Below are 12724 nucleotides of genomic sequence, written 5' to 3' on the forward strand. Positions count from 1 at the left end.
CTCGCTAGCTCACCTAATTTAGGCTGCTTTTTTCATGGTGGGGCTAGTTAGTACTGATTCTTTAGACTATATATCTCTTGCTATTTTTCACAACAAACTGATTGTGTGTTTTGTACTCTTCATGTACTATTGGTTAATTAAGGTAGGTCATTTGGATCCTATGATGTCATATGAAGTTTGATAGCAAACTGAATAACATTGCAACTGTTATGTGATCACTTCAGTTTGTTTTCTTCTGCCTCTAAACTCTCTAGCTAGCTACTTATTGACATTTTTGCCATGGACAGGAGTTGATGTTGAGGCCATGGTGGATCAGAATGTTTGGAATGTTGATCGTCTTAGAGACCAGAAGCGTTTAGCACCTGGTAAGGATCCTCTGGATCTCTTCCTTTTTCGTATATGTATGTATATATGCCTCACAATATTCTCACACACCTCTGTTTCACAAAACAGGCTCTACTCCTAGCACCGAGGATATTCGAGAGGTGAACGCGGCTGTGAAAGGCTTGCGGAAGGAGTAACTTGTGTTGTGGGCGGTTGCAATAATCCATATACTACTACCAAGTCCGCTGTGACCTTGTCAAGCTACCGTCTCGCTAGCTACCTGAGAATTGCAGTTTTATCAGAACAGACGCATGTACATTTATGCAGATGTCAACTAGATAGATAGAACAACACGAAATACCACTGCTCTCGAGTCTCCAGAATTCTTGCAAGACCTGTGGATAGTGCTTGACCCCATCCCTCTTACCATTTGTTGCCGCTGGACGCAATTTAGACAAACAAATCAAAACATCTATACCAAACTGTCCCAAGGTTGTTGGCTTTTAATCAGAAAATTCCTCTGGCAGCCGGCGGACTGTCTGACTAGCAACGCATGGGGCGGGGGCGGGGGGAGGGGAGGGAAAGGCACCTGTCCACAAAGTGCTCGCTGGCGTTGCTGGGCGTCGCCGGCTGCTTCACGGAGGGAGGCGCTGCAGTCGGCGGTGGGGTAGGGGAGACTTCGTCGGGCTCGGCGCGCCGCAGCGGACGGACAACAGTTCCTGGCGTTGGGCAAGGGCGGCGGAACGCTGGTGCTTGATTGGATCGGGGCCGCCGCCGGATCTCTTGATCGGAACGGCGGAAAGGGCGGCGGTGGCGGCTATGCGAGCAGAAACGGGGGGGGGCGGGGGAGGGGGGGGTGGGGGGCGGACGAGCTAATTTTCTTTGACCATTCTACCCTTTTGACCAAAAATTAAATTTTTAACTGATTTTTCAGATCCAACGGTCAAGAAAAATCAGTGGTGGAGTTACTCGAAAGTACAACTTGTAACCCGCCAATCACCCTAAAAGAGCTCGTTAATACAAATGTTAGGAGATATATTTATTCAATTCTTGGCAAATAAATTGTTTTGATTTTAATAAGTGTACATATTCTAAATATACTAAACCTGGCCAGGTTTAGTTTACCAGGTTTTTTTGACTTTTTCTTATCAGTCAAAATCTGACCAATAGGAATATGCCACCTGCTTTATTGGGGGACCTGGCGTGGTACACATCCATGTGCAGTTAGCAATTGTGGGTGAGATTTCTGTTTCAGTTTGCTATTGGCTGCATGTGCGCACACGATCGCCCGTTCCCATTGGTTTGCATGCACGATCCGTAGCCAATTTCTCAACGTCTTCCTTGACGTTCTCTGACTGGATGTGCATGCTCACGTGACCAGATCTGGTGGGATTGATTGATGCATGTTTGGGATGGACACGTGATGTGCCCACGTGGTTGCATGCGGTTTTGCATGTGATGATAATAGTCGGTGCGGCTTAATTCGTTGGCAATCGAGATTTCTCGGCGCCGCTATAGTGGTTCCCTCTGGAAGGATCAGGTAAAATACCCCACCGCTTTATGGTCCTATAAAAGCTCAACTTCCTCCGCTGCAGCTTTCATTCATGGTGTTGCATTTTCTTTCCCGATTCGAGGCCTCTTCGTCCGGTTCAATTGACGTCACATTCCGTTATCAACGACCACCCCACCACGGAGGAGCCTCCTCTCACCTGCCCCTCCTTCCTCCCGGCGGTGCCCTCCTCCTCTTGTAGGCGCAGCGTCGACAACCATGGAGCTCATTTGCCCTGCCATGGCGACTACGTCTAATGAACCAGTTCCAATACAGCAATCACGCGCGGAGCTGCATGTACCGGAGGAGTGCGGCGGCGACTGAGAGCTCGTCAGCGAATACTGAGAAGGGCACGAGAAAGTGGCCCTCCGGCCATACGGCCGTGCCCCTGGCTTGCGAGTCGGCAGTCGCTGGAGTCGAAGAACTTAACCAGCGGCGGCGAGTCAAGCACGTGATCCCGCACATCAGCCGCATCCAACTTGAGGGGGGCAGCGATGGTGAGAGTGTCGCTATGCCTGGTTCGGCTACTGCGTATGCCAAGGTGGAGGCTCTGATTGCCACTGGAACTCACCGGCATCAGTGGTCGCGGCCTCCTGCATCGTCTTCACCATGGTTGGGATCCCCAGCGACGCCAGCGATGCTGGCCTGGCGGTGGACCGCCCACAAGGTCCACGGAGGGAGGTACGTGCTGATCATGACGTGCGTCCGGCCAGATGCTGTTGGCGCCGGACACCACCGGCACTAATGGTCTCCCGAAGCGTGCAGCGCATGAACGCCGCCTCGCGTCAGTCACCATGTTGCCCGTTCGTCATCCCTTTTGTCTCGGTTGTCAGCCCTTGCCGCCTCAGCCCAGGCTTGCAGCGCCGCACGGCCAAGTTGATGTGTGCCGCATTGTGTCGTCTTGCTATCGCAGCGCCCAGTCGCCTATAACCAATGTGTGAAGCCGCGACCATGCCTGGGCGCCTGGCCGTCCCAAGCCTGGACGCCTCCAACGCGCGAAGCCGCGGACCATGTGGTTGCGCGCTGTCTAGCTGTTCCCGTGGCCGGTCGCCGCCTCCACGCGCTCGCCGTGGCTCGCTGGAGCTGCAGCCGCGGCTCAGCACATGAACAACCGTGTCGCCACCACTACGGACGCTGCCTCTGGAGATTAACCACTCGCGACCCGCATGGCCTTTCTCCGCGATGGACAAACGTCGTTTCTTCGATACTGCCTCCTTCACTTTTTTCATTGTAAACATTCATGGTGAATTGGTCTGTATATTCCTCTTTTAAACTACACATGTACTAACCTTTTTGTCGTGACTTAAATTGCAGAAAAACTGTCCACCTTTATTTCCATGTCAATCAAACTTACCCAAGTATATTTTCTTTCAAAAAAAGTATATTTGTTTTTAAGTTAATATTAACATAACAGTTCTTAGAAGCTGAAGCATGCTAAGAATATATCTGGTTGAATTTTATGCATGTACTTTGATTTATGAGGGTGTTTCTTTCATATGAATATGTAATCACTAAAACAATTTCTTGCAGGAAAACATCTTCCATATATGAATATGTAAGATCGTGCTATTTCTTGCAGGGAAATACTGCTAAGGGGATATGATTGCCTCAGTGCATTAAGGACAAGGATACCAAGAATTTCATCTTGATATCCAAGAGGTCTTTCCTTTGCACCCATGGATACTGTCCAACAAATTAACATGCAGGGTGCAAAAACTCAAGTTAGTTTTTTAGTTTGCATTGTCCATGGTCCTCCAGACTATTTGAATACCCAACACGTTGCACGCATGCAAGCAGAAAGAAATCCTAATCCTTGACCACCCAGTGAGAGGACAAAACTATTTCTAAGTCCTATGCACGTACTCGGTACTCCTACTCCCATGCACGTGGTCACATCAACCCCAAAATTCACGTCCAACCAGTGCATGCAGCAACTATTCCCGTATGGCCAACAAAGATCATTTGACAGAAAAAAAAAATCTATCCCTGCAAGGGATTTCTTTTCTACTCTTTTATTTGAGATATTCTTGGATTGACCAGCGAATTTTATGGGTTTGCCATTTGAAATCTGGGATAATCGAGTGGTACGCTCCTTGGGTGGACATAGCAATTTATCCTTGGATTTGTTTTGTTTGATCAAATTGCCTTTTGCTCTGTGGTATGGTAGTTTGGCCGCCCATAGGTGCCTGCACTCACCGGTGCAAATTTTGGAGGGATATGATTACCTGCATGGCAGCCGATGTGACTACGTGCATGTGGCTATTGCAAGCGTTTTTGCATTATATTTTTTTCGTTTGAGATATTTTTCCTTCGGGCGTTTCATGTGGGTGGCTTCTTTTCTTTATTCTTTTTTCATATATATATTTTTGCCTCTCCATGCTTACTAAGAGATATTTTCTCTGTATCTGGTTTGTTTACTGTTTTCACGTTTGCATATGTTATTTCATTGTTGTCAGCAGCGTCGTGTTGAATTTTTCCTTTTGCTGCTTTAGGTCGGTTGCCGCTTTGCTGTAGTTTTTGGTGTTCTATGATATTTATATGGTGGTCATGATAGGGACCGAGCCTATTCAAGGTGTGGATATGCTGCGTTTAAGTTTGTGGTTTTCCCTGGTTGTTATATTTGTTTCCTTCATGGCAAGGCGTGGGACTCTCTCTGCGAAAAAAAAGGCATGGTGGCTCTGCTGGGCGTCGATCGGGTTGTCCGCGTTCTGCTTGATCGCCTGCTGATGGTAGACGTGGTCCCTCTGGTCAGGAAGTGAATATTGATCGTGGTCTCTAGGCATGCTACTAGGTATTGTACACCGCGCGAGGCGCAATAGTTTTATTACTTTTGTTTCGTACCCAGTCAATATAATTTTTTTAAGAAAGGAAAACGGAGATGCAAAAAATGTTTCTGCATTTTTTTAAAGATGATCCAGACCACCTATCATCCTTTTGATGAGAATGAAATCTGTAATTGAACTAGGTGGGCATAAATAACAGATAGTTTGATTTTCCTTTTCTCTGCATTTTTGACGTCGTGGGCATAAATCATGTGACTACCGTCGACCCACTCGTATTGCTTCGGGGGAAACCCTAGGATCTGGTGTTCCAGACCGGACGATGGCAGCACTGCGGTGTCGTTTCTCTCTTGGGAGCGTCGTTTTGTGGAGCAGTGCTGGAAGTCAGAGGCAGGAGGTGGAGCGGCTTCGTCTTGCATGGAGCTTCGGTGGAGATGTCAAGTCATGCCTGACCGACAGGTGTTACGCTTGGTCATGCTTGGTCGGCAGGTGCTACGCACGACAGATCCTTCAAGGGCTTCAAGCTGTGTCGACTGGTGGTACGTGGCAGCATGGTGCTGAGGTGTATCAGTGGCGACCGCGACGTGTACAGTTGTTTGCGCGCAGGGAGGAGGTGCCGTTGGGCGCCGTGGTGGCGTCGACGATAGCTGGACCGATCAAGGTTGATGCATCAGTACAGTTCTGAAGAGGGAGCGGTGGCAGTTGGCGGTGGCGGCCTCTGAGAGCACGCCGGACCAGTGTGTGCCCCAGACCCGGCAAGTGGCTAGGTTGGGATCTCAGGTCTTAGATGTTAGGCTTGGCTGCGATGCCTGTTTGGTATTAGGCCCAGGCTATCTGCGCCCCTTCATCAACGGGATAGGTGTAGCGGCAGTTTGTTGCTTAGACGGCGGCTTTAGTATTACTGTTGTATGACTTTGTAAGGTCTTGTGAGAATAATTAATAAAGTGACCGTATGCATCGTCCAGATGCAGAGGCCGGGGGTCATCCTCCTTTTCTAAAATAAATGTGAAAAAAATATTGATTTTAGTTTGAGTTGAATATCCAATCTCAACATGAGAAGCTATCACGAGGTTGACCTTAGATCATTGCATGTGACTGAGCCTTCAGCAATTACCTTTGTGTTGGACCCCATTAAGTAAACTAATTAAACATATCTATGTGTTTGCCAGTGCAAACCAAACATTGAACAAAAATACATTTATATTGTTCTTTTTTATTGAGGTTCATGTCCACTAAATTTCATGTTGTGAATTTTCCTGGTTTATGCATACTATTTTTGTTTTTACAGTCCTTTGTGTTATTTACATAGAATACACCATCATAGTAAAAAAAGATTGGTAACCTATATGGGGTTAATGAGGTGGTACGAACATAGGGCTGCCATCTTCGTGACACACAACATGTATAATACAACATTCATTAATAACATCATGGTCCTTACATCCAAGCTTAGTTACTTTTGATGTTTCTTCAGGTCTAATTCTTTGGGTCAGAATCAATGTCTTGATTTTTGATGACCAAGCCTCTTTGTGATAAAATCCCTAGCGTTTTGTGTAACAAAATTGAAGCCTTCAGTTTAATTCGGTCCGAAAAAATGGTTGTTTTATGTAATATAATTCCACTTTTCAAAGTGCCTTATTCGTCTATCCTACACCTTTAGTTAGTTTTATTCTGTCACACGGAAGCAGGGCAGGCAGGGACAACAGATAGATACCTTGCCCAACAGTGCCTTTTGAGGTTTTCTTGAATAAGAGAAAGAAACACTAATACATCAAAGTTAAAAGAAAAGGAAAAACTCAATGCTATGCTTTAATACAACCAACCAACCCACATCAATGATTCTTGAACGCTCCGAGCAAAAAAATTGATGTCCAGACTGGCAACCAATCAAACAGTCGGAAAAGTAACACATGAGGATTTCATTTACAAACGTATGTAATTTCAACATGAAGTATATCGACATAGCTCTGTATCATCTCATTACCAGCACAAACCCAGCGGGCTGTCGAACAAGGATGCTATGAATTACCAAAGAACCAATAAATTAATCATGCAATATCAATATGTATTCAATTTATCTACAATGTACCAACTCTTTTCATTCAATAAAGCTTTTCTTCATGAAAGATTTCAGCATTAATACCAACATGATTTTTATACATACACCATAACATAAAAAGTAAAGTGAACAAGCAAAAACAGAACAATTAATAGGATACTTAATGGATAACGTTTAATATCACCGTATATAGAATTTCTCACATAACGTATCAATAGGCGCGGCGTGACGCCGCGCGGGCATAGCTAGTTAATATTAAGTACAACCTATATTCACTACTGGGATCGACAAGTCTGCCTGGCGTTTAGTAATTTGCCGCGTGCATTTTAACGGGCACTTGGAAAACACACCCGCGTTGCCAAGCATTTCAGAAAAATAAAACTTAAAATAAAATCAAAAATTTCACACAGGAGTAGATCGGGAACCCATGTTTAATATCCCCAAATTCCAGATTTATTTTTCAAATTTTTTTGGTATCCTTTTGGATTTAATATTCATATATGGGTGTGGAGCATCCGGATGCTACAAATCCGCTTCCACTCTTTGCCTCGTTTCTGTCATATATTTATGGTCCTTCTTAAAGTATACTGTTAGAAATAGTTTGTTTACCTTGATTAAGTGATGGAAGAAACTCTTAAAAATATATTCTTTTAGTGAAGTAGTACCAGCTTGGAAAGAAAGAAAGGCTCACTGCAGAGTGCAGAGAGAGAAGAAAGATGGTGTATTATCCACTCGGCGTCGGCGCCGCCGGTCGCTGCCACTGCCCGCCCATCCTCCTCCACCTCCGCGCCCCGCTGGCGACGGCGGCCACCTCGCTCCGTCGCCAGCCCCTGCTCCAGCTCCGCCCGCTCGCCTCCTCGGCCGGACGGCGGACACGGGGCCGCTGCCACGCCGTCGACCCCGAGGAGGGCGACGGTTTCCTCACCCTCGACCTGGAGGACTTCGACGGGCTCGCCGACGAGGAGGCGGAGGAGGGCCCGCCGCCGTGGGAGCAGGGCCGGCCCTGTGTTTCGGAAGGCCCTAGGCGAACTCGACGACATGGGCCCCTATGTTCTAAGTCCTAAGACAATATATATGTATGCGTGTTATATATATATATATATATATATATAAATTATTAAAAGTAACTTTCAATCACACATCTTTGGTTTAAAATATGAGTATAATAATTCAAATGACTCCATCCAGAACAATAATAACCAAATTCGAACCGACTCCATAAAAAACAATGGTACTAAAAAGATCGCAAAATAAAACTAATATGACATGATTACCTCAAATAAGAACGAAATTAGACTGACTCCATCGACAACAATAATACTTCAGTGTTTCAAAAAGAAGTTTCTTCAGGCATTTCTTGATGCGAAGTCATTAAGGGCACAATCAAGATCAACATTGTCCAAGATATCCTTCTCAATGCAGCACATAGCCAGGCCATTCAATCTATCTTGCAACATAGTTGACCTCAAATAATTGGAACCCTAAACATGTTACATAGAATGACAAAAAATTGATAGATTGGATTACAATACATACATACTAAATAAAGAATAAATAAATTGCTGAGATTGTCAAATTGAGGTTTGGGGATGGACAGGAACATGGATGCGTACTTCTTGACTTCCAGTCGGATGCGTACTTGTATAGGTATTGCCGTATTGCCGCGGTGCCGGATGCCGGATGGCCGATTGGCCGGGCTGCCGCCTGCCTGCCGAACTGCTGTGTGGCGGCGACGGCTGAGCCGGCGAGGTGAGGGCGACGCGGCAAGGGCCAAGGGGCAAGGCGCCGAGCAAGCGAGAAGGCCGACGGGTCGGCAAGGGCGACGAACCTACAAAGGAAACGTTAAAACGAGCGTGAGTCATTTGAATGCAGAAACATTAAAACGAGCGTGAGTCATTTTGCTGGGCTATAGTATATGTATATACTCCATCATGTGCCCCCCCCCTCCCTCGCTTGGGCCCTGGGCCGTCGCCCCGTCGCCCATGCCCCAGGGCCGGCCCTGCGTGGGAGGGCGCAGTGGTGTACCGGCGCGACGCAGAAATCTCATGCCAAAAATCTGACAAATGGTAGTGAGCTCACGACCATTGTTGCCCTTATGATGGTATACAAGTCAAATGGTTTTATCGATACCTCTGACGTTATCACAATTTAATTGGACTAAGTGAGTACCTTTGTTCATCCTTTTATCACGTCTTATACTCATGGTTTACTTGCTGTGTCAATCGACAGGAAGTACGTGTGCTGCCAAATTGGATTGGGGTGCACACGCATCTATCTTTTGAAACAAGTCTACATCTCCAAAGGTATTTACTATGCATGTAGTCGTCCCGAATAATCGCTTGCTTCCTGTGGTTGTTAATTCAACAAAGTCCTCGTCGATGATGATTTGCACTGGACAGATCATCCTATGTATGTACACGGGTTGTACCAGGTTTCATTTCCACTGAATTTTGCATTTCCTGCAGCCGTTCCACAAAGCTGTAAAACAAATATCTATTTGTACTCTATTTGTACTCTATTTCGTATAAGACCTATTCCGTAATCTTTGCTATCGGATATCTTCCTTCCAGATTCGTGCTGGCATGTTGATCTTTATTCTCCTCTGATTCATTTTCTGGAAAACACTAGATCACGAAGCAACCGTTGGGTTCTGCTGCTTTAATTTGAGAAGGTTACTGATATACTAACAAGTACGGTTTTGTTTGATTGATTGATTTACATTTACTTGTAGACTTGTAGTATGTCAATGCAAATCCGGCGCATGTCCACAACTTTGAGGCGCGCTTCTGAATTTAGCGCCTGTCCACAAGATTTTGGCGCGTTTCTGAATTTCCTTTCATATACCAGGCTTGCCCAAATTTTGACATAACAGATCGTCAAGAAAACAACCAAAAATTCATCTGATGCAAGAGCTTAGATCTTCTACATTCTTGGACTGTTACTATTTTGCAAAATTAAACAAAATAAAAAAAAGACATCCAAAATATTTCTCATGCAAATTCAAGATGAATTTCTCTTTTGGGTTAATACTATCCTCCTCAAGATGAAGTTCTCTTTCCGGTGGTGCGGGCCATTGGGCGCGTCCACATGGTCACGGCGGCTCGCTGATCCGGCGACCATCCACAACAGCACTGTCACCGTGGGAGCCCTTGGCACACCAGTCACTGCCTGTGGGTGCTACCATTGGAGCCTGCGAGACGAGCTGCCACCCCACCTCTCCAAACCGTGAGAGCCGTCGAGAGGGATCCCGCCGACCACTGCAACTCTAGAGAACAAGATACAATGCCATTCTTTTACCGTCCTTTTTCGTAGCAAATTCTCTCAAAAAAAGATTATTTGCCTTGTTACTATCAATTTTTTAGAAAAAATACTATAAAAAATAGTTTTTCTTAAATACTGTCAAGAATAGTTTCTTTGCCTTGATGAAGCGATGGAAGAAACTGTTAAAAATATCGAGCATCTGCAGTCAGATGCAGACTATCTCTCGTACGCTCCGGTCAGTGACCAGACAGGAGAGAAGGGAAAACGTGGCCCAACCGGACGCCTCGTATCATCCCTATACGTCTGGATTGTCCGTGAACCCTCATGTCCATATCAAATGTAGGGAGAATATGAGAGAGCGCGGGCGCGGTCTCATCTCGAACCATCTTTTCTCTTTCTTTCTTTATTCATTCTTTTCTTTCTTTTTTTTCATCTCCCTAGTTACATGAAAGTGACCAGACATGTTGCGAAGAAAATGAGGAGTGTGACTGTGCGGGTGGACAAATAGAGGCTTAAAATGGACACACCCAGTCACTGACCGCGGGCGTTTAAGAGGTCATATTTGCTATGTTGGGCTGTAAATGCTCTTAGTGAAGTAGTGCTACAGGAGTATCAGCCTGAAAAGAAAAGCAAAGCTTTCTTGGCTAAATGCAGAGAGAGAAGAAAGGAGAGGATGGTGTATTATCCGCTCGGCGTCGTCGTCGGCGCCGCCGTGCGCTGCCACTGCCCGTCCATCCTCCTCCTCCGCCGCGCCCCGCCAGCGACGGCGGCCACCTCTCCCCATCGCCGCCCACCCCACCCCCTGCTCCAGCTCCGTCCGCTCGCCTCCTCGGCTGGACGCCTGGACGGCGGACCCGGGGCCGCCGCCACGCCGTGACCCGGAGGACGGCGACGACGGGTTCCTCACCCTCGACCTGGAAGACTTCGATGGGTTCGCCGACGGGGAGGCGGAGGGGGAGGAGGGCCCGTCGCCGTGGGAGGGCGCAGTGGTGTACCGGCGCGACGCGGCGGCGCAGCACGTCGAGTACGCCACCACCCTGGAGCGCCTCGGCCTGGCCGACCTCTCCTCCCCGCACTCCCGGGTGCGCGCCGCCGCCATGGGCATCCTCTCCTCCGCCAGTGCCGGCGACACGGCCGCGACGACGACGCCCGTGCTCGTCTCAGTCGACGTGGCCCGGCGCCGCGGCCGCTCCGGCTCGACGGCATCCTGCGCACCGTCATCACCCTCGGCTGCTACCGGTGAGCAACCACCTCCTCCTGCTGCTGCTTTTCGTCTTATCTTATCATCTGCTGTTGCTGTATGTCTGACTGTCTGCAATGCACCATGGACACAAATTCAGAATCCTACTACATCATAAGTACTCCTCTGATTACGCGCTAGCTGCTTAGCAATGACCAATCATCCGCCGCCCGAATCACCAGTACCGCCCTGTTGTCACCACCACGCACCGTTGTTACCGGCGCGGCTGCTTAATCCGCCGGGCCGCCGCGCTTCTGAAACCATGTCCCTTGCCCATCTACAAACAGCCTACAGGGTTTCAAACTGCCACATTTTACAGCTAGCTCGTTCGACCAAGGTAATCTGGCTATATGGGTAAACTCGAATCGCATGGTATTCCTTCCATTCCTCCTTGAACCTTGGCATCATGGATATGTTGTGCTATTTTTCTCCAGGCATTATACAGATCTAGTAGAGTATTGTTTCCTTTAGCTCAAAGGCATCACACTGATCTTTCAGTTGGAGCTGGCATGGTGGCATGTACTGATGATGCATCTGCCAGAGATGATAAACAGTAAATTATAGTTCAGCTAAATTGTAAAACATGGAGATACTTCGGTTCTAGTAACTGATGTAGCTACATCTCACTTGGGTAATTTGTGGACAATATTATTATCAAGGCTGTTATTGGTCATTAGATCCATTGTTGGCTGTTAAGGGGGAATATTATATTCTGGCATTTTCGATATGGAAATACTCTGTTTCTAGTTAATTGCAACAAAGTTGACTCTTTATGAACGGACCGCAACAGAGTTTTTCTCCTGATAAAACTAGCATTAATTCTGTTTATGGCCTGAATTTTGACTTGGCTGATTTGAGGGTAGTACAACTAAGCAGTGTTGTTGTTGGTTCTGAAACCCATCATTATCATGCTCCATTTTCAGGTGTGCCGAGCCAGCTGCCGAAGGCATATTCGCGAACTTCTCACTCCTACTGACAGAGGACCCCATGGAGGAACCTGATGTGATCGACCTCGGTAGACAGGACCAAGTTCCCTTCGCTGGCTGGCAGCGAGGACGAGAACGATGACCGCCTGCATTTCCCGGCTGGGGAGAAGGAGATTGACATCTCGAAGAACCTTGGGGACATCCCGGCTGGGGAGAAGGAGATTGACATCTCGAAGAACCTTGGGGACATCATCCACCTGGAGATCACGCTGGATGCCTTCTGCAGCAGCACCTGCAAAGGCATGTGCCTCGTCTGCGGCGCGAGCCTCAACACGAGCAGCTGCAGCTGCGGCGCCGAGGAGTCGTCGCAAGCCAAGGACGCCAGGCGGCCAGGAACTCTCAAAGACCTGCTGAAGCCTATGCAGAGAAGATGATGATGAGGCAGACAGTGCATATGTAGGTTAACTTGGGGGGATCAAATTAACTGTGTGTACATTTATCACTGTTTATCACTTGTTAAATACCTGGAAAGGTTAGATTAAATTGCTGTAGGTTAACTCACTGGCAGAATTCTTCATGTTAGCA

General features: G+C 47.2%; 1 pseudogene; it reads left to right on the plus strand.

Moving 5' to 3' along the window:
* The first annotated feature begins 7428 nt into the window (after nucleotides 1–7428).
* Nucleotides 7429–12716, plus strand: LOC125546965 (annotated as a pseudogene).
* Nucleotides 12717–12724: the final 8 nt, after the last annotated feature.

The sequence above is a fragment of the Triticum urartu genome, chromosome 3 (genome assembly GCF_003073215.2).
Source record: "Triticum urartu cultivar G1812 chromosome 3, Tu2.1, whole genome shotgun sequence".
Lineage (NCBI taxonomy): Eukaryota > Viridiplantae > Streptophyta > Magnoliopsida > Poales > Poaceae > Triticum > Triticum urartu.